The 23,223-nt window shown below is 46.4% G+C and overlaps 1 protein-coding gene across 2 annotated transcripts in view; it reads left to right on the top strand.

Moving 5' to 3' along the window:
• LOC112250984 (single-stranded DNA-binding protein 3) overlaps positions 1-23,223 on the top strand; it is a 134,391-nt gene that overhangs the window by 61,898 nt on the left and 49,270 nt on the right. The gene's annotated exons all lie outside the window — the stretch shown is intronic.

The following is a 23,223-nucleotide window of genomic DNA, read 5'->3' as shown; positions in this document are numbered from 1 at the left end:
CAGGCCATGTGAGCCCCGCAGCGGGGAGGCCTGCCCGACCTGGCCCACACACCGCCCTCACCACTCCCTGTGCTCTGCCATCCCCAACCCCACATAAGCAGAACAATAGCTGGTCAAAGTAGGGCAGTTTTGTCCCTCCTTCTCCTCCCCCTCTCAGTCCCTCACGTCTATCTCTAGCTCTGTTTTTCTCTCTCTCTCTGTCTGCCCTCATCTCACTCTCTCTCTCACTCTCTCTCATAAACACGATGCTTTCTCGATCTGGGATGCCTCAGGGACAGAGCACAGACAGGACCTGTCACCATGACAACGGCTTCTGTGAGCTGCCTGACACCCAGACTCTATTGGCTGAGGGGTGTTGGGGCAGGAGGAGGAGGGAGAAGGAGAAGAGCGGAGGCAGACGACCCTATTTCCCCTCCAGGGACTCTGCGGCCTGCTCATGTTCACATGCAAAATTAGCATAAAGAGAGGGAGAGAGAGGGAGGAGGAGGGAAAACAGGAGGCAGCCTGGGTACTGTGTGTTAAAGGGTATGGGGGAACATGCATGAGGGATCTCCCCTGGGTCTTAGTGTCTGTTCTTGGCCAGACTGAACCCCAGAAGCCTGCAGTGTCATTTTAAAACTCATGGTATGTTGTAATTTCATGTAGGCATAGTGAATCATAAATCGGTTTTACTGTAAAATGGTACTCTTAGTGCCTTGTAAGCGCAAACTGTTCTGCGCGTGTGTGCATGCTTGTGCGTCCAAAACCGTATGTGTTTGTTCACTAACTGACCCCCATCAACTGTAAAACAAGTGGTCTCCACAGCATTAGTTGGCCCACAGCATTAGTTGGCCTGCTCATTAACAATAGCTTGTTAATGAGGAGTGTTCCCTTCTCTTAGCAGAATCACTACCGATACCAGGTTTAGTATCAAAATACTCGATACCAAAACGATACTGCGCACTTAATCCAGACAGATATACTCAGCTACTGCTGTTCAATCGTTGGGCATCTTTTGAGTTCAATATCATTACATTTCAATATCATTACGTTACATTTTTTGTAAATATTTCTGAGACATCCATGCATTAATGAATAAATTATACCATCATATCAATTTGACTTTGTTTTTACCAATCTAACTACATCACAACATAATGAGAATCATTTATTTGAATAGTACATCTCTTGATAAACTGGGTAAATTCACAATACATTTCAATGCATATTGTGTGTGCAGGCATTGAGTTTGTTTTGGCTGATTTCATGGGGCTACAGATGCCAAACAATCTGTTTCCCTTACAATTGGGACTTATTTTATTGTACTGATCAACATTTGCATAGAAGTAGCAATCTCTTACTTTATAAAAGTGTATGCTATAATGACCCAGTAATGACATCATTCACAGGCTTTGCACACAGAGTCAGTTGTTTAAGTGAAGGAGGAGACATTTACATTTGAGTAATTTTAGCACACACTCTTTCTTCTCCAGAGTGACTTAATGTAGTGAGTGCGTACATTTTTTTCATACTGGTCCCCCTTGGGAATCGAACCCACAACCCTGTCGTTGCAAGCGCCATGCTCTAGCAACTGAGCCACATGGGACATGAGGTGGAGATGAGTGAGGGAGATGATTAAGTGAATGAATAAAGTTGTGAATCTGCATATTTTGCATTATGGCCACATACAAAGTACTAGGGTTGTAAATTGATGTTGGCTTCAGCTGTAAGCTGGTAATGAAAACCTACAAAGCTGGACGCTACCTGTAACTTCTTGCATTGTAAAGTGTTCCAGCTTTTATGGACATTGTTTTGCGAACAGTAAATAAGTTTCAACATATTTCTACATTCCGTATTATACGGTGTCGACAGCCAATCTCTTTCGTGTTCACACCGCAAAGACCTTGAAGTCGTCAGCCACCCAGCCTTGTTAAAATACTCAAATCCAGAAAGTGACAGTAGTGTTGTTTGGCAATGCATTTCCACATGTGTTGCTTAGTTTGTCTAGATTCCAATGTTAACTATCTGCACTAATGTTGCTATTTTGTAGAAAGCCCTTACTGATTCTAGCCAGATGGCCACAGATAACTAACTAGCAAGATGATGAAGAAACAATTCAACTTCACTCTACGTAATCCCATAGCCAAATGTTTAGCTAAGGTTAACATATACGCTATCCAGCACAACATAGCTAGCTAAAGACATTGCACTAACACAGGCAGCTGTTTCATTGGAAACTAATCCATAGTGATTTAATAATCATGGCAATTCTAGAAACCGTGGTTAGCTAGCTTGTATTTAGTGTTGTGTGCATTGCGTCTGTGCACTCAGCTGGCTACCATCCCATAGCCTACATTGCATATATATATTTTTTTTAAACCTTTATTTAACTAGGCAAGTCAGTTAAGAACAAACTGTTCTTTTCAATGACTGCCTAGGAACAGTGGGTTAACTGCCTGTTCAGGGGCAGAACAACAGATTTGTACCTTGTCAGCTCAGGGGTTTGAACTTGCAACCTTCCTGTTACTAGTCCAACGCTCTAACCACTAGGCTACCCTGCCGCCCCAAATGTGTGACTGGCTCATGACATTTAACCGTGGATGTACGGAACAATCGCCTATTTAAAAATATTTAAGAAATTGTCACTCCTGTTGGTTCCTCCATGTGGTGGTTCGTGCTCTCTGGTTGGCTAGAAGCCACGTTGTTGGCCACTGACGAGCGTTGCGATTCAATAAGTAGAAACGGCAGGTTTGTCGCTATTGGGTCGGCACGCAGCAGGTACCGCTTTTGTTTTAGCAAGGGAAGGAACGGCCTCCCACTGTGATAAGTACCTATCGGCAGTGAGTTTCTCCGTGTGTTTCATGCTTACTGTCTCTTCCTTTTCAAAGTAAAAGACCCAATGTTCTGGGTGATGGTTTTGCGTTACCTTGGTTATATGTGCTGTCTGCCAATTCTGTTTGGGCTGAAAGATCTTTTTCATTGATGAAGAAAAGATGGAAGCCTTGACTTCTGAAACATCACCATGATTTTGACGTGACATGTGGCCACAAACCAAGGAATGTCTCTGGTTCGACAGAGCTTATAGGAAACTAACTTCTGTAGCCCTTGAATGTGGGCATTCTTGAATTAAAATCATTAGGGTTGTTTCCATCATTAGGGTTGTTTCCATCATTAGGGTTGTTTCCATTTGTAGCCTCTAACTCTGGTACTCGACCAATGGTTGCCATTTTGAATTGTTAATTGTTTAATTCCAGAATTCACTTTCAGCATTATAATACATTTCTTAATTTCCTGCACTAATTTGTTAGCTACACACTGTCGCTTTTCTTTGGTCTTACTATGCCTCTATTTCATTCCAAAATAATTTTCTTGGCAGAATAATTATTTTCTTCTTTGACTGTGCATTTTTGGCTTATTTTCACCAGTAGGGGTAGTTGACCAATTCCCGGGGGTCTTTATTTGGCAAGATTGCCCTCAAAGCTCGCAGTTCTCAGCTGTTTCCTACTGGTGATGAAAAAATGATGGCAATCTGTTTTTTAAGTCATTACTGAATTATTTAATGTAGCAAATCAAACATTAAAATACTAGAAGTTAAAGTAAAAATCCCAACTGGTCCATGAATGAATACCAGTGTATAGCCTTTTTTTTTCAATTTACTGCCCAGCCCTAGTTTTACCTTTCACCGTTTTGAATTTGATCTAGAAATTAACACTACTTCAATTATATTATGTTGTGCTATAAATGAACACATGTTCATGAAAACATTCTAATCGATCTAGCAAGATTAAACTGAAAGCAAATAGCATCAATGATTGTAAATGATCTAGACGGGTTGGTTGTTTAGCAACAAAACTGACACGCGTGCAACTATGGGACAAACTTACATTGTTGACATGTAAACTATATTTCCTCTCCAAATGTTTGAAAAGATTTGCACAAAGATTTGCACAATGAGCACGTGTTACCCCTCAAATATACAGTTGTTGGTGAGCTAGCTAGCAATTTGGCACAATTAGCATTGACAAGAAATCAGTGAAAACACGTCAACACAAGGCATGGTGTCAAGAACAAGATATAAAACTAGCTGGAACCACAATTCCCCACATGGCAGCTTCTTGTCATTGTTTCTACAGAGCCTTCAGAAAGTATTCACACTGCTTGACTTTTTCCACATTTCGTTGTGTTACAGCCTGAATTTAAAATGGATTACATTTAGATTTTGTCACTGGCCTACACACAATACCGCATAATGTCAAAGTAGAATTCTGTTTTTACAAATGTTTACAAATTAATTAAAAATGAACAGCTGAAATGTCTTGAATAAGTAAGTATTCAACCCCTTTTGTTATGGCAAGCCTAGATAGGTTCAGGATTTTTCAAATGTGCTTGACACGTCACAAGGACTCACTCTGTGTGCAATAATAGTGTTTAACATGTTTGTTTTTAAAATTTGACATTTTATGTAACCTTTTATTTAACAAGTCAGTTGACGGCCTACCCCGGCCAAACCTTACCCGGACGATGCTGGGACAATTGTGCGCCACCCTATGGAACTCCCAGTCACGACTGGTAGTGATAGAGCCTGGATTTGAACCAGGGTGTCTCGTGACACTTCTAGCACTGAGATGCAGTGCCTTAGACCGCTGTGCCACTCGGGAGCCCAAGTGACCACCTCATCTCCGGATGTGATCCAGGTTGCGTCACATCTGGCCTTGATTGGAAGTCCCATAGGGTGACCCAGCGTCGTCCGGGTTAGGTTTTGGCCGGGGGAAAGGCCGTCATTGTAAATAAGAATTTGTTCTTAACTGACTTGCCTAGTGAAAGGTTAAATAAAAATAAAATAAAATCATATCTCTGTACCCCCACACAAACAATTACCTATAAAGCCCCTCGGTCAAGCAGTGAATTTCAAATACCAATTCGACCACAAAGACCAGGGAGATTTTCCAATGCCTCGCAAAGGGCACCTATTGATACATGGGTAAAGATAAAAAAGCAGACATTGAATATCCCTTTCAGCATGTTGAAGTTATTAGTTACACATTGGATGGTGTATCAATACACCTAGTCACTACAAAGAGTTTTTTAAAATTAAATTATTTACAATGACTGCCTACCCCGGCCAAACCCTGACAAGGCTGCCCTATGGAACTCCCAATCACAACCAGTTGTGATGCAACCTGGATTTGAACCAGGGTGTCTGTAGTGACGCCTCAAGCACTGAGATGCAGGGCCTTAGACTGCTGGGCCACTTGGGAGATACAGACATCCTTCTTAACTCAGTTGCCGGAGAGGAAGGAACCTGCTCAGGAATTTCACCATGAGGCCAATTGTGACTTTAAAACAGTTACAGTTTAATGGCTGTGATAGGAGAAAACTGGGGATGGATCAACATTGTAGTTACTCCACAATACGAACCTAATTGACAGAGTGAAAAGAAGGAAGCCTGTACAGAATAAAACATATTCCAAAACTGCAAAACATTTGGCAAAGAAATTCACTTTATGTCCTGAATACAAAGCATTATGTTTGGGGCAAATCCAACACATAACTGAGCACCACTCTTTGTTTTCAAGCATGGTGGTGGCTGCATCATGTTATGGGTATGCTTGTTTTTTTAGGATAATAATACATGTAATGGAGCAAACCACAGGCAAAATCCTAGAGGAAAACCTGGTTCAGTCTTTCCAATAGACACTGGGAGACAAATTCACCTTTCAGCAGGACAATGGCCTAAAGCACTTGGCAAAATATACACTGGAGTATCTTACCAAAACAACATTGAATGTTCCTGAGTGGCCTCGTTACAGTTTTGACTTAAATCGAATGGAAAATCTATAGCAACTTGACAGAGCTTGAAGAAGTTTTAGAAGAATAATGAGCAAATAGTGTACAATTCAGGTGTGCAAAGCTCTTAAAGACTTAACCAGAAAGACTCACAGCTGTAATCGCTGCTACATGTGATTCTAACATGTATTGACTCGGGTGTGTTTACTTATGTAAATTTAGATATTTCTGTATTTAATTTTCAATACATTTGTTAAAATTTCCAAAACGTTTGCACTTTGTCATTATGGGGTATTGTGTGTCGATGAGTGAGATTTTAAAATATATTTAATCCGTTTTGAATTCAGGCTGGAACACAACAATATGTGGAATAAGTCGAGGGGTATGAATACTTTATGAAAGCACTGTATCTGACCATTCAGAATCATAATAAAGCACTGCTTCCTGCACCATCGGTGCGCGCACATCATTTTCATAACAACCATACAGTGTTTGCTGATGTGGCTGAAATCTTCCCAGTGTTTGCGTTACCTGCAGAAAGGCTGTGATATGCAATGCACCATGTTCATGTGTAGTTTGGCAGGCTGCCGCCTCGGCTCTAAGTGAACATAGCTAGTAAACTCTGCGGGAGGGGAGAGGTATAGGAGGAGAGAAGGAAGGAGTTGAGGAGAGTGAGAAGAGGGGGAGGAAGTGGAGAGAGGCGAGGAGAGGAGAGGAAGAGGCACTCAGAGTGAGGGAGAGTGACTGGAAGAGAGGGAGAGAGTCTCATTGGCTGATCAGGATGGGCTGCCTCCCTGATCACTGACATACAGTGGGGCAAAAAAGTATTTAGTCAGCCACCAATTGTGCAAGTTCTCCAACTTAAAAAGATGAGAGGCCTGTAATTTATCATAGGTACACTTCAACTATGACAGATGAGAAATGAGAAAAAAAATCGAGAAAATCACATTGTAGGATTTTTAATGAATTTATTTGCAAATTATGGTGGAAAATAAGTATTTGGTCAATAACAAAAGTTTATCTCAATACATTGTCATTGCCAACAAAGGGTATATAACAGAGGTCAAACGTTTTCTGTAAGTCTTCACAAGGTTTTCACACACTGTTGCTGGTATTTTGGCCCATTCCTCCATGCAGATCTCCTCTAGAGCAGTGATGTTTTGGGGCTGTTGCTGGGCAACACGGACTTTCAACTCCCTCCAAAGATTTTCTATGGGGTTGAGATCTGGAGACTGGCTAGGCCACTCCAGGACCTTGAAATGCTTCTTACGAAGCCACTCCTTCGTTGCCCGGGCGGTGTGTTTGGGATCATTGTCATGCTGAAAGACCCAGCCACGTTTCATCTTCAATTCCCTTGCTGATGGAAGGAGGTTTTCACTCAAAATCTCACGATACATGGCCCCATTCATTCTTTCCTTTACACGGATCAGTCGTCCTGGTCCCTTTGCAGAAAAACAGCCCCAAAGCATGAAGTTTCCACCCCCATGCTTCACAGTAGGTATGGTGTTCTTTGGATGCAACTCAGCATTCTTTGTCCTCCAAACACGACGAGTTGAATTTTTACCAAAAAGTTCTATTTTGGTTTCATCTGACCATATGACATTCTCCCAATCTTCTTCTGGGTCATCAAAATGCTCTCTAGCAAACTTCAGACGGGCCTGGACATGTACTGGCTTAAGCAGGGGGACACGTCTGGCACTGCAGGATTTGAGTCCCTGGCGGCGTAGTGTGTTACTGATGGTAGGCTTTGTTACTTTGGTCCCAGCTCTCTGCAGGTCATTCACTAGGTCCCCCCGTGTGGTTCTGGGATTTTTGCTCACCGTTCTTGTGATCATTTTGACCCCACGGGGTGAGATCTTGCGTGGAGCCCCAGATTGAGGGAGATTATCAGTGGTCTTGTATGTCTTCCATTTCCTAATAATTGCTCACACAGTTGATTTCTTCAAACCAAGCTGCTTACCTATTGCAGATTCAGTCTTCCCAGCCTGGTGCAGGTCTATAATTTTGTTTCTGGTGTCCTTTGACAGCTCTTTGGTCTTGGCCATAGTGGAGTTTGGAGTTTGAGGTTGTGGACAGGTGTCTTTTATACTGATAACAAGTTCAAACAGGTGCCATTAATACAGGTAATGAGTGGAGGACAGAGGAGCCTCTTAAAGAAGAAGTTACAAGTCTGTGAGAGCCAGAAATCTTGCTTGTTTGTAGGTGACCAAATACTTATTTTCCACCATAATTTGCAAATAAATTCATTAAAATTCCTACAATGTGATTTTGTGGATTTGTTTTCTCATTTTGTCTGTCATAGTTGAAGTGTACCGATGATGAAAATTACAGGCCTCTCTAATCTTTTTAAGTGGGAGAACTTGCACAATTGGTGGCTGACTAAATGCTTTTTTGCCCCACTGTATTTAGACTATTAATTGAGGAGGGGGAGCATGTCTCCATGAATATAATCCTGGGTGTTGTGTTGGATCTCTGTTGGTATGTGTCCAAACGCACTAGAAGGAATAAACATCTTTAGCTGTGCATGCACACGTGTTAACGTATCCATTTCCAGTAGGCAGCAATGCACATTGTCACAGAGAGAGATTGAGTGAGTGGGGGAATTGAAGAGAGGGCAAAAGGGCGGTTGATACCGAATCATCAAAACCAGAAGTTGGGAAAAAAAAAGGCTCAGTGATTGAGGAGAGGAGGCACAGAGAGGGGGTCGCAGCACTGCTTCAGCACAGCCTGTGGGGGTTGGGAGGCCCAGGGGAGGGAGGGTGCCTGGCTGGGGGAGGGGGTAAAACACTGAGGAAACAGCTCAGAGAACAAACCAAACAGGAGTGAACCGTAAGCATGTTTCACTCCTGCAATGAATACTCTCCACTAAGGAGTCTATTAGGCTTCTTAGCCAACTCCTGGAGCCCCTCTCACAACAAAAGGAGGGATCTCTCTTTCTCTCTGAGGGAGCATGATATTCTCTCTTTTTCTCTCTTTTTTTAAACCTTTATTTAACCTGCCAGGCCAGTTAAGAACAAATTCTTATTTACAATGACGGCCTACCCTGGCCAAACCCCGGCGACGCTGGGCTAATTGTGCGCCGCCCTATGGGACTCCCAATCACGTCCGGTTGTGATACAGCCTGGAATCGAACCAGGGTCTGTAGTGAAGTCTCCAATACTGAGATGCAGTGTCTTAGGCCGCTGCGTCATTCTGGAGCCTTTAACTCGGGAGCCCCACTAGCCTCACTTATGTGGGGTGAGGCTAGTGGATATATTTATTTATGGCGATGCTGGTGTGAGTTAGCCCGCTTACATGCACGCTCATGTTAAAGAAAGTGAGAAACATTACCATGGAAACCTTATCACTGCCCCCTCTCTCCTCTTCTTTTCCTCTCGTCCCCCTTCCTTCATTACGATCATCCTGCAAGGTAAATATTTACCCGATAGTGTCCAAACGGCAGTTGGTCAGGCCCAGGAAGTGTTTGGGTGCTGGCTGTTTGACGTGTGTGTGTGTGTGTGTGTGTGTGTGTGTGTGTGTGTGTGTGTGTGTGTGTGTGTGTGTATATGTTTGCCTGCATGTCTCTGTGTTGTGTATTCTAGTCCAGCCCCACCACCAGCCCAGTGAACTCTACTAGGTAGAGTGAGTATGCTGCGGCTGTTTGTCTCTCTCAACCTGTGGTCCGGGGGATGCTGGCCAGGGTGGGTGGACAGAGACGTGGTTTATGGCCAATCTCAGCCTCTCCGACCATACACAAATAACTCCTGCCTTTTACTCAAATAGTGCTCTGTGGTTGCTCGTGACAGAGACATTTTATGACAGTGTGTGTGTGTGCCTGGTGGTGCGGCACGCAGAACAGTTTGAATTCCTTGAGTTCTGTAATGGCTACACAGGCAGGCAGGTGAGGTGATGTGACAGACGAGAGGGAGAAAGCTGTTCTGTTTCTCAGCTCTCCTCCCCTGTATTCCTGAAAACGAATTCCCTCCATTTCTTTACCCTCCTATCTCCCTTTATCCCATCTTATCCTTATCAGTTCCAAACTACAGCCGTGCCAGCATTCCCTCACTCCTACACTTCGTCCCCTATGTGTCCACACTCTCCTGCAGTCCTTCTTGCTCCCTCACTCACCCTCTGTTCTGTAGCTCTCTGCTCTTTTTCTCTCTGTTTCCTTTCTCTCTTTTCTCTCCTATCTTTCTATCTCTCCTCCCTCGTTCATTCTCTCTCTTTGCCCCAGGCCCTCAAAGGTTCAGGCAGCTCCACAGACCCTCCATTGTCTTGGGAATGCGGTTGCTGCCCCCCCCCCTCTCCGGCAGGAGCTCTGGGTGCTGTGCTCCTGGGTCCTGGTGGCCACAAGGTTACTGACTCTGACCTGAGAAACAGCACAGAGACCTGGAGAGGGAGGTGTGTGGGGTGTACAGCGGGATATGTTGGTGCTGCAACCTTTGTCTTAGTGTGCTGAAAAGACAGCTGCTGTTTATTAGAAGGTCCCATGTTTGCCTTTTTCTCATGGCTCATGAACTCCTTGTCTCAATCCTGTTCTCTCTAGCTCTGTTGGTCCTTAAAGTATATGTTCACACACCTACTAGGTCATTTGCACTTGGGGCAATAGCTTTCTAAAAGGCATGTGCATTGTGGGTGAGCACAAGAAAATTAATACCTAGGCCTTTTTTGTGTTTCTTCGAAAATGGCTTTGTAAGGTTAAAGGTGGAAGACTCTGAAGTGCGTCCCGAGTATAGATGTCATAGTAACACTGACGTGAGACGGCCAACAACAGCTAGCTCCCCCACTGTCCTCACAATAGATGTTCCCCACGTACTAACACATCCTCACAGGTGTACTATTATGTACATGAGCTGAGGGTTAGTCAACAAAGGACTGGTGCCTCTGTTTGGGGGGAACTGGTGCTCCTGAGTGAAAGGTCGGCCCCCGCCCCTCTGGATTTGGAGTGGTGGCCTGGTCCCCTGGGAATGCCCTTCCTGCCAGCCAGGCCCGTAATACTCCCCATCTGAAATAAGGTGTCTAGACTGGAACTGGATCAGACTGGACTGACTGGGACCGTTTTAAATGTCTCAGCCTTAAACTCAACCCCAATCTAGCTCCCTCCCCAATTTGTGTATGTGTGGCTTTGTGCAGTTGGAGAGGAGTACTGTATTAGCATTCTCAGATAGCACAGTCAACAGGCCCGAGTTGCTGAAAATGGCCACAACATGCAAGTGATACTAGCACCGCCGCCCCCGAAAGTAGCTCTCAGAAACCACACGGTTGAGAGGACTGCTCTCGCCTCTTCCCCTTACCTCTCTCTGTATTCTATATTGACAAAGCTCATTTGACTATTTTACCACATTAGCAGGAATAATATATGGTAATTATTTTATTGTTGCGAGCAATAGACGTCTCGTTTAGGCTTTTACGGTCCAACCATGTCGCCTTTGGCGTCGTGGAATGTGTGTACCTCTAACTTTCCTGGTCTTTCTTTCTTTCTTTTTTCCCTCTTTCTCCCTCTCTCTAAGCCCTCCCTCCCTCCCTCCCTCCCTCCCGCTAAAATAAAATGCAGTTGTACAGGGATAGTAAGAGAAAAAGAGCGAGAGAGGGGGCGGGGTGTTGGAGATATTGGTAACCAGGCTGCCAGAAAGGCTTTTCATTTTTAATAAGTCCCATAGGAGGTCTTGCCCATAAAATGTATTATATTATGAAAACCTTCTGGCCAAGATGGGTACTGGGATCCCGGTTTAGTGCTACGCTGGCCCTTTAAGTGTTGGAGAGAGAGGCAGTATGTCTGAGTGAGGCCTATAAAATGAGCTCTTTGATCAGGCAGCCTGCAGGTAAGGAACAGTGAATCAGAACTGCTGTGATGATCTCATTGACAGACAAGGATTATACAGTTCATTCAGGCTACACTAACTGATGTGTGTGTCTGTGTGTGTGGTATTCAATGTTGTGATGCTGTACTTGTTGGAGATGGTGTTTTAATTTATATTGTTTATTGTTTGATTGTTACCGGGGTTTCGAATTGCATCATGACTTCATTTGGAAAAAGACTTTTGAAAAACCATACACGTACCATTCAAGCCATATACTGCCATTGACTGAATTCTTTCTGTCTGTATGTTCCTCAGTCAATACTCAGTGTGTTTCTAGAGTCCCTATCAGAGCAGCCCGGATTGGTGGTAACACCTGTGTGAAAGCAGCTGTAAAGGATGTAAAGGAGAGGTGGAGATCAACATCAGACACTTGCTGAGCTACACACACACAATGAAGTCTCCTAGCGCCAGCCACCCTATTCCCTAATTAGTGGCATTAATAATCTTCAATTAGTCGTGTGTGTGGCTGGTGGCTGGTGGCAGTCAGAAGACAGGAGTCTTGTCCTTGTTTAGACTGGAGCTCCATCATGGCAACTTCCTCTAGTGGCTGACACTGGCCTAATGAGGGGAGGAAGAGGAGGAGTGCTCACCGTTCTTCACACTATGGGGTTGGGGGGTTGCGCAGGGTTTGCTGTCCTCACCCCTTAGTAATTAAAGAGCAGGGCCAGCGGGGGGACCTGTGGAAGGCGGTCAGTGGAATGAACAGCAGGTCCACTGGTCATTAACATCTGACACTGTCAATAAAGGCCTCCACGGCCGTGTGTGTGTGTGTGTGTGTGTGAGACAAGGCCAACAGCAGAATCCAGACACGTGTTGCACCCCACTCACGCGTGTTTATGTCAGTTTCACTTAGGTGTAATTTAACCCTGACACACACACAGGCTGGGAGAGGTAGCTGCTCCTAAACGCCAACGCAACGAGACTGGAGAGAGGTGTGTTTGTTGTTTTTACACCTGTAATGTACCACACACATCCCCAGAGAGTCTATCACACGTTAACCCTACCAAGAACATTCACACACACACTATCATCTCATTCATTACTAACTGCCTGTTGGGCTGCTCTACCACTACCGCACATAAATTAGCCAGACACTGACAGATGCACGCTGGCACATTGATGGTTATTGTATGTGTTTGTCTGCTCTCAGCACAAGTGTCAGCCAGTTATTATATCTGCATCAGTGTGTCTGTGATGGGGAGACTGCAAAGCAGCAGGAGCCAAAGCAGGTGCTCCAGGGCAAGATGGGTGGCGACAGTTCCCCAGCCGAGATGCATCCTCCTGGGCTGACCGCTCACAGGGCTGCCTGGGAGGCAGCTGGAGACTCCAGGGGCCCTGATGTGGGATTCTGACGAGGCAGAGGTGTGGGGAGGGGTCTGGGGATTGGGTTGGACGAAAGGGGCGAGGGGGTTCCCTCTTCCCTCCCTGGCAGATTTGTTTACTGGTAATTAATTTACCTGATTGACACAACAGCTGCTGGAGCAGTGGGATGAAAGCAAGCGGTGTGCTGAGCCGGCCTCCCCTCTCCACTTGTCATGGAGGGCTTTCCTGTGTAGCCAAGTCTGGAGTCAGGTTCCTGAGTTCCTGCACAACGCAGCTCCTGCTCTCCCATTGATTAAAAGGCACATCTGTCAGCCAGCAGCCTCTCCAGCTAATCTTTAAGGAGTTGACTTCAGTGACAGAATGATTGGAGCGTTGATGCTGGAACTGAAAAGAGGAGCAGAGTGGGAGAGGGAGGAGCAGAGTGGGAGAGGGAGGAGCAGAGTGGGAGAGGGAGGAGCAGAGTGGGAGAGGGAGGAGCAGAGTGGGAGAGGGAGGAGCAGAGAGGAGGAGGAAGGGAGGTGATGACAGGCAGCAGTCGCGTGGCCACGAATTCAGTGGTTGGTCCATGGAGATTGACTGAGGCTTTCCAGTCCCAACCCATGCAGATGCACAGCCAAGCAGTCTGTCTGCCAGCTACACTCTGTTCTACTGACTGCTACTATGGTCTCACCGCTGGCCCAGTGTATGGCTGTACACACACACACGCACATACACGCACACACACGCACGCACGCACATACACGCACGCACGCACATACACACACACACACACACACACACACACACACACACACACACACACCCTCTATCTGAAATGATTTTATTCCAATCTGTCTGGAGCCTCTCACACACCTACTCATTAACCCCAGATTTCTTTCTTCTAAATCCTCTCATCTTCCAAAAAACCTGAACTAGGACTTCTTAGTATTACCATTAATGACCTCAGCCAGTCTGCTGTTCATCTCCAGCTCTGATATTCATATTGTTCCTGTAGCAGGAAGAGACCAGATGTGGCATGGGTGAATAATGTAGGTTTAACACAGTGGCTAAATCCACTCCTGGACTGTGTTTATAGCAGTAGTGTCTGTAGGAGTCGAGCGGCCTCTCTCGCTCTGTGTTTGTGTTGTGGCCAGCCAGCCATCCAGCCAGCCAGCCATCCAGCCATCCAGCCAGCCAGCCAGCCAGCCAGCCAGCCAGCAAGTGATCTGTGTTTCCCTGCTTGTCTCAGAGCAGATAAGACTTGGATCTATTACCCCCTGGAACCCAGGTCCAGATCAATGGGGCAGATTGCAACGCTCACTCACTGTCTCATGTCCAGCTAGGCAGCAGGATGGATACTGATAATTAAACAGCGGCAGCTAATTACTTCAGAGTGCTCACAGAACAATCAATGGGTTTGGGTTGGTTGTGTGTTCTTCTTAGGAGGAGATATAAATACAGACCCACTGGAAGGAACCATCATTGACTGTATTATTTATGGCTAGAGGAGAGGGGAGGGGAGGGAGAGTAAGCAGGACGCAGTGCTACTGCTGCAGAAATACAGGAGAGAGAAGGAGCGGAGACAATGGTGTGTATAAAGGGTTAAATACTGTGGTGGTATTGTGTATCTGCGCATGTGTTTGTGTGCATGAGAGAGAGAGAGGGAGCTGGCGGTGGCAAACAGGCCAGCTATCAAAAGCCACAGGCTCCTTTAAACTCCATCTCTCTCTCTCTCTCTCCCTCTCTCTGCTTCTCTCTCTTTCCCTCTCTCTCTTTTTCCCTCTCTCTCCCTCTTTCCCTCTCTCCCTCTCTTTCCCTCTCCCTCTCTTTCCCTCCCTCTTCCTCTCTTTCTTGCTCCCTGGCCAGGCTGATGATTGACGGCCTGAGGGTTTTAATGGGCACTAGAGAGCAAGAGCTGAGGTCGGGGTTGTCATGGCAACAAGGAGAACAGGCCTTTCGCTGCATTACCTGAGAGTGCAGTGGAGCCTTGCTGGCTGGCTGACTAGCTGGCTGTGTGAAACAGGCTCCCCCCCATCTCTCCTCCCCCCACCCCCGAGCAGCCCAGCCTGCCGTCCATGTCCGCTTCTACTGACCAACCGGTCGCCTGCGCTCAGCTCAGCCTCCCAGCATGCCACTGATCACACTGCAGATAATGCAGATGAGGCCACCTGTAATGCTCTCTGCTCAGACAGACTTCTGTCTCTGTCTCTCCATCTGTGTGTGTGTAAGTTTGGACACACCTATCTCATTCAAGGGTTTTACTTCAGTATTATTGTACAATGTAGAAAATGATACAAATAAAGGCATCAAAACTATGAAATAACACATATGGAATAATGTAGTAACCCAAAAACAAATCAAAATATATTTGAGATTTATTCCAAGTCACCACCCTTTGCCTTGATGACAGCTTTGCACACTCTTGGAATTCTCTCAGCCAGCTTCATCTGGAATGCTTTTCCAACAGTCTTGAAGGAGTTCCCACATATGCTGAGCACTTGTTGGCTGCTTTCCCTTCACTCTGTGGTCCTTCATCAGAGAAAATGACTTTACCCCAGTCCTCAGCAGTCCAATCCCTGTACCTTTTGCAGAATATCAATCTGTCCCTGATTTTTTTTTTCCTGGAGAGAAGTGGCTTCTTTGCTGCCCTTCTTGACACCAGGCCATCCTCCAAAAGTCTTCGCCACACTATGCGTGCAGATGCACTCACACCTGTCTGCTGCCATTCCTGAGCAAGCGCTGTACTGGTGGTGCCTCGATCCCGCAGCTGAATCAACTTCAGGAGTCGGTCCTGGCGCTTGCTGGACTTTCTTGGGCGCCCTGAAGCCTTCTTTACAACAATTGAACCGCTCTCCTTGAAGTTCTTTTTGTGCAAAGCAATGATGTTTCCTTGCAGGCAACCATGGTTGAGAGGAAGAACAATGATTCCAAGCACCACCCTCCTTTTGAAGCTTCCAGTCTGTTATTCAAACTCAATCAGCATGACAGAGTGATCTCCAGCCTTGTCCTCGTCAACACTCACACCTGTGTTAACGAGAGAATCACTGACATGATGTCAGCTGGTCCTTTTGTGGCAGGGCTGAAATGCAGTGGAAATGGTTTTGGGGGATTCAGTTAATTTGCATGGCAAAGAGGGACTTTGCAATTAATTGCAATTCATCTGATTACTCTTCATAACATCCTGGAGTATGTGCAAATTGCCATAATACAAACTGAGGCAGCAGACTTTGAAAATGAATATTTGTGTCATTCTCAAAGCTTTTGGCCACAACTGTACATACACAGGTAACTGCCTAAATAAAAAGTGTTTTGTTGACGGTGGTGAAAACGCTGTCTTAGGCGCCGCTCCAGAACCTCTCATAGGTGTTCATTTGGGTTGAGATCTGACTGAGACGGCCAGGGAATATGGCTTCCATTAGTTTTCCTGCTCATGGCAGCAGCTAATGGGGATCCATAATAAATACAAATGTCCTAAAATAATGGCCTGCCCGACATCTTTATACATGACCCTATGCATGATGGGATGTTATTTGCTTAATTAACTCAGGAACCACACCTGTGTGAAGGCAACTGCTTTCAATATACTCTTTTATACTCAAGTATTTCTATTATTTTGGCATATGTTTTGGTTGAACAATAACCGCCATCCAAAATGTCATGACCGTGAGAGCCCTACGTGACATAGACCTACCTGGAGTCTGGATGAGACAATACTCTGCAAGGACAGTTCCAGTGTGCCGCCATCATACCTGTCTGTGTCTCCATGGCTCTTCCATTGGCTCGGCCCTGACATGTTTAACATGCGGAGTGCTGCCGTGTTTGTTTCTGAGGGTTTTCTAGCTTTAACACGATGACAGTAGTGTGTAAATGGCACACGAGGCCAATCAGCCAACATGATGGCTTCACTGTACTGGACTAACCACTGCCATTGAGTAAATACGTGCTGACAAACTCTGTTAACCACCTCCGCTCACTCACTCACTCCCCTCCCCTCCCCCTCTCTCCTCTCTCTCCTTCCCCCTCTCTCCTCTCTCTCCTTCCCCCTCTCTCCTCTCTTTTCTTCCCCCTCTCTCCTCTCTTTCCTTCCCCCTCTCTCCTCTCTTTCCTTCCCCCTCTCTCCTCTCTCTCCTTCCCCCTCTCTCCTCTCTTTCCTTCCCCCTCTCTCCTCTCTTTCCTTCCCCCTCTCTCCTCTCTTTCCTTCCCCCTCTCTCCTCTCTTTCCTTCCCCCTCTTCTCTTTCCTTCCCCCTCTCTCCTCTCTTTCCTTCCCCCTCTCTCCTCTCTCTTCTTTCCTTCCCCCCCCCTCTCTCTCTTTCATTCCCCCTCTCTCCTCTCTCTCCTTCCCCCTCTCTCCTCTCTTTCCTTCCCCCTCTCTCCTCCTCTTTTCCTTCCCCCTCTCTCCTCTCTTTCCTTCCCCCTCTCTCCTCTCTTTCCTTCCCCCTCTCTCTCTCTCTCTCTCCTTCCCCCTCTCTCCTCTCTCTCCTTCCCCCTCTCTCCTCTCTTTCCTTCCCCCTCTCTCCTCCCCCTCTCTCTTTCCTTCCCCCTCTCTCTTTCCTTCCCCCTCTTTCCTTCCCCCCCTCTCTCCTCTCTCTCCTTCCCCCTCTCTCCTCTCTTTCCTTCCCCCTCTCTCCTCTCTTTCCTTCCCCCTCTCTCCTCTCTTTCCTTCCCCCTCTCTCCTCTCTTTCCTTCCCCCTCTCCTCTCTTTCCTTCCCCCTCTCCTCCTCTCTTTCCTTTCCTTCCCCCTCCCTCTCTCCTCTCTTTCCTTCCCCCTCTCTCCTCTCTTTCCTTCCCCTCTCTCCTCTCTTTCCTTCCCTCTCTCCTCTCTTTCCTTCCCCCTCTCTCCTCTCTTTCCTTCCCCCTCTCTCCTCTCTCTCCTTCCCCCCCCCTCTCCTCTCTTCCTCCTTCCCCCTCTCTCCTCTCTTTCCTTCCCCCTCTCTCCTCTCTTTCCTTCCCCCTCTCTCCTCTCTTTCCTTCCCCTCCCCTCTCTTTCCTTCCCCCTCTCTCTCTCTTTTCCTTCCCCCTCTCTCCTCTCTTTCCTTCCCCCTCTCCCTCTCTTTCCTTCCCTCTCTCCTCTCTTTCCTTCCCCCTCTCCTCTCTTTCCTTCTCTCTCCTCTCTTTCCTTCCCCCTCTCCTCTCTTTCCTTCCCCTCTCTCTCCTCTCTCTCCTTCCCCCCCTCTCTCCTCTCTTTCCTTCCCCCTCTCTCTCTCTCTCTTTCCTTCCCCCCCTCTCTCCTCTCTTTCCTTCCCCCTCTCTCCTCTCTCTTTTCCTTCCCCCTCTCTCCTCTCTCTCCTTCCCCCTCTCTCCTCTCTCTCCTTCCCCCTCTCTCCTCTCTCTCCTTCCCCCTCTCTCCTCTCTCTCCTTCCCCCTCTCTCCTCTCTCTCCTTCCCCCTCTCTCCTCTCTTTCCTTCCCCCTCTCTCCTCTCTTTCCTTCCCCCTCTCTCCTCTCTCTCCTTCCCCCTCTCTCCTCTCTTTCCTTCCCCCTCTCTCCTCTCTTTCCTTCCCCCTCTTCCCCCTCTCTCCTCTCTTTCCTTCCCCCTCTCTCCTCTCTTTCCTTCCCCCTCTCTCCTCTCTTTCCTTCCCCCTCTCTCCTCTCTCTCTCCTTCCCCCTCTCTCCTCTCTCTCCTTCCCCCTCTCTCCTCTCTCTCCTTCCCCCTCTCTCCTCCTCTCTCTCCTTCCCCCTCTCTCCTCTCTCTCCTTCCCCCTCTCTCCTCTCTCTCCTTCCCCCTCTCTCCTCTCTCTCCTTCCCCCTCTCTCCTCTCTTTCCTTCCCCCTCTCTCCTCTCTTTCCTTCCCCCTCTCTCCTCTCTTTCCTTCCCCCTCTCCTCTCTTTCCTTCCCCCTCTCTCCTCTCTCTCCTTCCCCCTCTCTCCTCTCTCTCCTTCCCCCTCTCTCCTCTCTCTCCTTCCCCCTCTCTCCTCTCTCTCCTTCCCCCTCTCTCCTCTCTCTCCTTCCCCCTCTCCCTCTCTCCTTCCCCCTCTCTCCTCTCTCTCCTTCCCCCTCTCTCCTCTCTTTCCTTCCCCCTCTCTCCTCTCTCTCTTCCCCCCCTCTCTCCTCTCTTTCCTTCCCCCTCTCTCTCCTCTCTTTCCTTCCCCCTCTCTCTCTTTCCTCTCTTTCCTTCCCCCTCTCTCCTCTCTTTCCTTCCCCCTCTCTCCTCTCTTTCCTTCCCCCTCTCTCTCCTCTCTTCCCCTTCCCTCTTTCCTCCCTCCTCTCTTTTCCTTCCCCCTCTCTCCTCTCTTTCCTTCCCCTCTCTCTCTCTCTTTCCTTCCCCCTCTCTCCTCTCTTTCCTTCCCCCTCTCTCCTCTCTTTCCTTCCCCCTCTCTCCTCTCTTTCCTTCCCCCTCTCTCCTCTCTTTCCTTCCCCCTCTCTCCTCTCTTTCCTTCCCCCCTCTCTCCCCCTCTCTCCTTCCCCCTCTCTCCTCTCTTTCCTTCCCCCTCTCTTCCCCCTCTCTTTCCTTCCCCCTCTTCCCCCTCTCTCCTCTCTTTCCTTCCCCCTCTCTCCTCTCTTTCCTTCCCCCTCTCTCCTCTCTCCTTCCCCCTCTCTCCTCTCTCTCCTTCCCCCTCTCTCCTCTCTCTCCTTCCCCCTCTCTCCTCTCTTTCCTTCCCCCTCTCTCCTTCCCCCTCTCTTTCCTTCCCCCTCTCTTTCCTTCCCCCTCTCTTTCCTTCCCCCTCTCTCCTCTCTCTCCTTCCCCCTCTCTCCTCTCTCTCCTTCCCCCTCTCTCCTCTCTTTCCTTCCCCCTCTCTCCTCTCTTTCCTTCCCCCTCTCTCCTCTCTTTTTGTTGTTGAAGCGGCAGAGAAAATGATAATCCACCATTTATACAGTCACTTTTCTTTTCCCTGCTGAATAAAGCAGAATGTGTACAGCCTCTGTTCAGTGGCACCTGGTTCAACTGTATGAAAACATCTTCTTTACTGCCATTATCTTGCAATCTCATCACACGTCTTTTATATACACTGAGGAGGAGAAGCTGTGTGTGTGTGTGTGTGTGTGTGTGTCATGGGATGGCCCCTCTGGGTGTGTTCTGCTCTCAGTCCCTGACGGTGCCCGCGGGGCTTACGGCTTCACACCCTCACACCAGGGGTAGCAGCCATTGTTTGTGTGTGTGTGTGCATGTGCCGTGCCTTGTAGTCCCAGGGCCCGTTAGTGAGTTTCTGGGCCGAGGGGGTCAGGGATGGAGGGGCTGTTTGTTCTGCTGCTGGCTGGGGGAGGATCTGGTTACAGTGGGGGAGGGGGAGAGAGGAGGGGGGGCTCTGGGCAGATGTGTAATCCCCTTCACTGGGTGCTGCCTGGTGAATAGACAGCCTGGGAAACACACAACAGACACAGCCACTGCCTTACATACAGTACATACATTGGGGGAGAGGACTCCAAACCCAAACCCCATTTAACTGCTTAGGAGAGATTTCACCAGAGCCAGACACATACTCCATCCCGGTGTTTTTATTTCCACTCAGCATAAATGTTCACAGATTCATAGACAGACAGATGCTTGTCTTTTTTTAATATCGCCTTAATGCGGCGACGGAGAACCAATCTGAGCCAGACATTCATGTTCCAGATAAACGTTACGCTGTAACTGCATCGTTATTCTCCGCCAATTCCTCCCGCTGTCTGGAAACGCCAAAACCACCCAAAACAATCAATGTCTCGCTAATGTCCTTCCTCATGTTGAAAAAACACACCAAGCAGTGGAAGCTAGGCCACATCAGACTCTTGTGGTGAAAGCCTAGACTTCTATAAATGCATTTTGTGTGTTGTATGTGTTGTTCAGAGTAGTGAGTGTGTATGACGTACAGTATGTGTTGTTCAGAGTAGTGAGTGTGTATGACGTACAGTATGTGTTGTTCAGAGTAGTGAGTGTGTATGACGTACAGTATGTGTTCAGAGTAGTGAGTGTGTATGACGTGTTGTTCAGAGTAGTGAGTGTGTGTGACGTACAGTATGTGTTGTTCAGAGTAGTGAGTGTGTATGACATATGTGTTCAGAGTAGTGAGTGTGTATGACATATGTGTTGTTCAGAGTAGTGAGTGTGTATGACGTACAGTATGTGTTGTTCAGAGTAGTGAGTGTGTATGACGTACAGTATGTGTTGTTCAGAGTAGTGAGTGTGCATGATGTACAGTATGTGTTGTTCAGAGTAGTGAGTGTGTATGACATATGTGTTCAGAGTAGTGAGTGTGTGTGACGTACAGTATGTGTTGTTCAGAGTAGTGAGTGTGTATGACATATGTGTTGTTCAGAGTAGTGAGTGTGTATGACATATGTGTTGTTCAGAGTAGTGAGTGTGTATGACGTACAGTATGTGTTGTTCAGAGTAGTGAGTGTGTATGACGTACAGTATGTGTTGTTCAGAGTAGTGAGTGTGTATGACGTACAGTATGTGTTGCTCAGAGTAGTGAGTGTGTATGACGTACAGTATGTGTTGCTCAGAGTAGTGAGTGTGTATGACGTACAGTATGTGTTGCTCAGAGTAGTGAGTGTGTATGACGTACAGTATGTGTTGTTCAGAGTAGTGAGTGTGTATGACGTACAGTATGTGTTGTTCAGAGTAGTGAGTGTGTATGACGTACAGTATGTGTTGTTCAGAGTAGTGAGTGTGTATGACGTACAGTATGTGTTGTTCAGAGTAGTGAGTGTGTATGACGTACAGTATGTGTTGTTCAGAGTAGTGAGTGTGTATGACGTACAGTATGTGTTGTTCAGAGTAGTGAGTGTGTATGACGTACAGTATGTGTTGTTCAGAGTAGTGAGTGTGTATGACGTACAGTATGTGTTGTTCAGAGTAGTGAGTGTGTATGACGTACAGTATGTGTTGTTCAGAGTAGTGAGTGTGTATGACGTACAGTATGTGTTGTTCAGAGTAGTGAGTGTGTATGACGTACAGTATGTGTTGTTCAGAGTAGTGAGTGTGTATGACGTACAGAACCAGTCAATAGTATGGCCACACCTCCTCATTCAATGGTTTTTCTTTACCTTTACTATTTTCTACATTGTAGAATAATAGTGAAGACATCAAAACTATGAAATAACACATGGAATCATGTAGTAAACTATTTTTAAAAAACAAACATTTTAGATTCTTCAAAGTAGCAACCCTTTGCCTTGATGACTGCTTGCATGCTTGGGGATGGTCGCTGCAGAATGCTGTGGCAGCCTTGCTGGAACTGTTTATGGTATAGGGGACAATTACGTCCCACTTTGAGAAGAAAAAAAAACAGGGAAAATGCAGCGCGGCAAATTCAAATAATGATATAAAATGAAACATTCATTAAATCACACATGTAAGATACTAAATTAAAGCTACACTCGTTGTGAATCCAGCCAACATGTCAGATTTTAAAAAGCTTTTCGGCGAAAGCATTTAGAAGCTATTATCTGATGAAAGCACAATGTCAATAAAGAGGGTAGCATATTTCAAACCTGCAGGCGCTACACAAAACGCTGAAATAAAATATAAATCATGCATTACCTTTGACGAGCTTCTTTTGTTGGCACTCCAATATGTCCCATAAACATCACAATTGGTCCTTTTCTTTCGATTAATTCCGTCCATATATACCCAAAATGTCCATTTATAAAGCGCGTTTGATCCAGAAAAAAACAGCTTACCAAAACACAACGTAACTACAAAACATTTCAAAAGTTGCCTGTAAACTTTGCCAAAATATTTCAAACTACTTTTGTAATCCAACTTTATTTTTAAACGTTAATAATCGATCAAATTGTAGACGGGGCAATCTGTATTCAATACAGCAAGTAAACAAACCATGCTCCTTTTTGTCTTGCTCAACTCTCAACAGTGTAACCTTGTTCCAGGATGTGCTTCTTCTTCGTTGCACAAATGAATAACCTCAAAAAATAAAAAAAATTCTGAACAGTTAGTCCTCTGGGTTTTGCCTGCTACATAAGTTCTGTTATAGTCACAGACATGATTGAAACAGTTTTAGAAACTTCAGTGTTTTCTATCCATATCTACTAATCATATGCATATCATATATTCCTGGCATAAGTAGCAGGAAGTTGAAATTGGGCACGCTATTTATCAAAAGTGAAAATGCAGCCCCCTATACCTTAAGAGGTTAAGTGTGCCTTGAATTCTAAATAAATCACAGACCGTGTCACCAGAAAAGCACCCCCACACCATCACACCTCTTCCTCCATGCTTCACCTTGGGAACCCCACATGCAGATATCATCTATTCTCTTACTCTGCGTCTCACAAAGACACTTTGGTTGGAACCCATAATCTCAAATCTGGACTCATCAGACCGAAGGACAGATTTCCACTGGTCTAATGTCCATAACTCGTGTTTCTTGGCCTAA

The sequence above is a fragment of the Oncorhynchus tshawytscha genome, linkage group LG05, assembly GCF_018296145.1.
Source record: "Oncorhynchus tshawytscha isolate Ot180627B linkage group LG05, Otsh_v2.0, whole genome shotgun sequence".
Classification (NCBI taxonomy): Eukaryota; Metazoa; Chordata; class Actinopteri; order Salmoniformes; family Salmonidae; genus Oncorhynchus; species Oncorhynchus tshawytscha.
The sequence above is the reverse complement of the archived record's forward strand: the minus strand, read 5'-3'. Positions and strand labels throughout refer to the sequence as shown.